We start from the raw sequence: 2,987 nt of genomic DNA, 5'->3' as shown, positions 1-2,987 counted from the left end.
TTAACGGCCGCGGTACCCTGACCATGCAAAGGTAGCATAATCACTTGTTCCTTAAATAGGGACTTGCATGAATGGCACCACGAGGGTTCAACTGTCTCTTACTTTCGACCAGTGAAACTGACCTGCCCGTGAAGAGGCGGACATAAAATAATAAGACGAGAAGACCCTATGGATCTTTAATTTATTAATGCAACCAAAAAAATCACATAAATCTACGAACCGTTAAACTACTACACCTGCATTAAAAATTCTGGTTGGGGTGACCTCGGAGCATAACTAAACCTCCGAATAACCTATGCTAAGACTACACAAGCCAAAGCGAGCCAACACCTATAATTGATCCAATAACTTGACCAACGGAACAAGTTACCCTAGGGATAACAGCGCAATCCTATTCTAAAGTCCATATCGACAATAGGGTTTACGACCTCGATGTTGGATCAGGACATTCTAATGGTGCAGCAGCTATCAAGGGTTCGTTTGTTCAACGATTAAAGTCCTACATGATCTGAGTTCAGACCGGAGCAATTCAGGTCGGTTTCTATCTATTCTATATTTCTCCCTGTACGAAAGGATAAGAGAAATAGGGCCCACTTCATAAAGTGCCCTCATTACATAGATGACCTAGTCTCAATCTAATAAAACACCACATACCCAACCCAAGAACAGGGTTTGTTAAGGTGGCAGAACCCGGTAATTGCATAAAATTTAAAACTTTACAATCAGAGGTTCAACTCCTCTTCTTAGCATCATGCCCACAACAAACCTTCTGCTCATCATTATACCTGCACTAGCCGCCATAGCATTTCTCACACTCATTGAGTGAAAATGACTAGGCTATACACAATTATGCAAAGGACCTAATATTGTAGGCCCTTACGGATTACTACAACCCTTTGCCGATGCAATAAAACTCTTCACCAAAGAACCCTTAAAACCTTCAACGTCTACTACCATTCTCTACATCACAGCACCAGCCTTAGCCTTTTCCATCGCCCTTCTCCTATGAACCCCCCTTCCTATACTCAACCCCCTAATCAACTTTAACCTGGGACTTTTATTTATCCTAGCTACATCTAGCCTAGCTGTCTACTCCATTTTATGATCAGGATGAGCATCAAATTCAAACTACACACTAATCAGAGCACTACGAGCTGTCGCCCAAACAATTTCATATTAAGTTACTCTTGCTATTATTCTATTATCAGTCTTGCTAATGAGCAGCTCATTCAACCTTCATATACTTATCACAACACAAGAATATCTCTGACAACTCCTACCATCATGACCCTTGGCCATGATATGGTTTATTTCCACATTAGCAGAAACTAACCGAGCTCCCTTTGACCTCACAGAAGGTGAATCAGAGCTAGTCTCGGGCTTTAACATTGAATATGCCGCAGGTCCATTCTCTCTATTTTTCATAGCTGAATACATAAATATTATCATAATAAATGCTCTAACAACTATGATCTTTCTAGGGACATTATACTCCATTTATTCTCCAGAGCTATTCACAACATGCTTTGCTACCAAAACACTCCTCCTGACCTCTCTATTCTTATGAATCCGAACAGCATACCCCCGATTCCGTTATGATCAACTCATACACTTACTATGGAAGAACTTCCTCCCACTTACACTAGCACTCTTCATATGGTATATCTCAATATCTACTACAATCTCCAGCATCCCCCCTCAAACCTAGAAATATGTCTGACAAAAGAGTTACTTCGATAGAGTAAATGATAGAGGTCCTAACCCTCTTATTTCTAGGATTATAGGTGTCGAACCTACCCCTGAGAACCCAAATTTCTCCATGCTACCTGTCACACTCCATTCTAAAGTAAGGTCAGCTAAATAAGCTATCGGGCCCATATCCCGAAAATGTTGGTTATACCCCTCCCGTACTAATTAACCCACTAGCCCAACTTATTATCTACCTCACCATAATCATAGGCACTCTCATCACATCACTAAGCTCACACTGATTCCTCGCCTAAGCAGGCCTAGAAATAAATATACTAGCCTTCACCCCAATTCTAATCAAAAAAACAAACCCCCGTTCTACAGAAGCCACTGCTAAATATTTCCTAATACAATCCACCACTTCTATAATCCTCATAATAGCAATTATTTCTAACAACCTATTCTCCGGATATTGAGCCATAACAAGCAACACCAACCAGCTTTCATCTTTAATCGTAACAACAGCCCTCATTATAAAACTAGGAATAGCTTCTTTCCACTTTTGAGTTCCAGAAGTCACCCAAGGAACACCCTTAATTTCCGGCCTACTCCTCCTCACATGACAAAAACTAGCCCCTATCTCAATTATATATCAAATCCACCCATCAACAAATGTAAGTATTCTCCTAACCCTTTCAATCCTATCTATTATAGTGAGCAGTTGAGGAGGCCTTAACCAAACACAACTACGTAAAATTCTGGCATACTCTTCAATTACCCACATAGGCTGAATAATAATAACACTAGTATATAATCCAAATATCACAATCCTCTACCTAACTGTATGTATCATTCTAACAACCACTGCATTCCTAGCTCTCAGCCTAAACTCAAATACCACAACTCTCATACTATCTCGTGCCTGAAATAAATTAACTTGATTAATACCATTAACATTATCTACCTTCTTATCTATAGGAGGCTTACCACCACTAACCGGTTTCCTGCCCAAATGAATTACCATCCAAGAACTTACAAAAAACAATAACTTTACCATTCCTATCATCATAATTATCATAACCTTACTCAACTTATACTTTTATATACGCCTAATCTACACCACCTCCATAACACTATTCCCTACATCCAACAATAAATGGTGCTGGGAAAATTGGCTAGCCATAAGTAGAAAGCTGAAACTGGATCCTTTCCTTACTCCTTATACAAAAATTAATTCAAGATGGATTAGAGACTTAAATGTTAGACCTAATACCATAAAAACCCTAGAAGAAAACCTA

Source organism: Mandrillus leucophaeus, unplaced genomic scaffold (assembly GCF_000951045.1).
Source record: "Mandrillus leucophaeus isolate KB7577 unplaced genomic scaffold, Mleu.le_1.0 Scaffold1393, whole genome shotgun sequence".
Lineage (NCBI taxonomy): Eukaryota > Metazoa > Chordata > Mammalia > Primates > Cercopithecidae > Mandrillus > Mandrillus leucophaeus.
The sequence above is the reverse complement of the archived record's forward strand: the minus strand, read 5'-3'. Positions refer to the sequence as shown.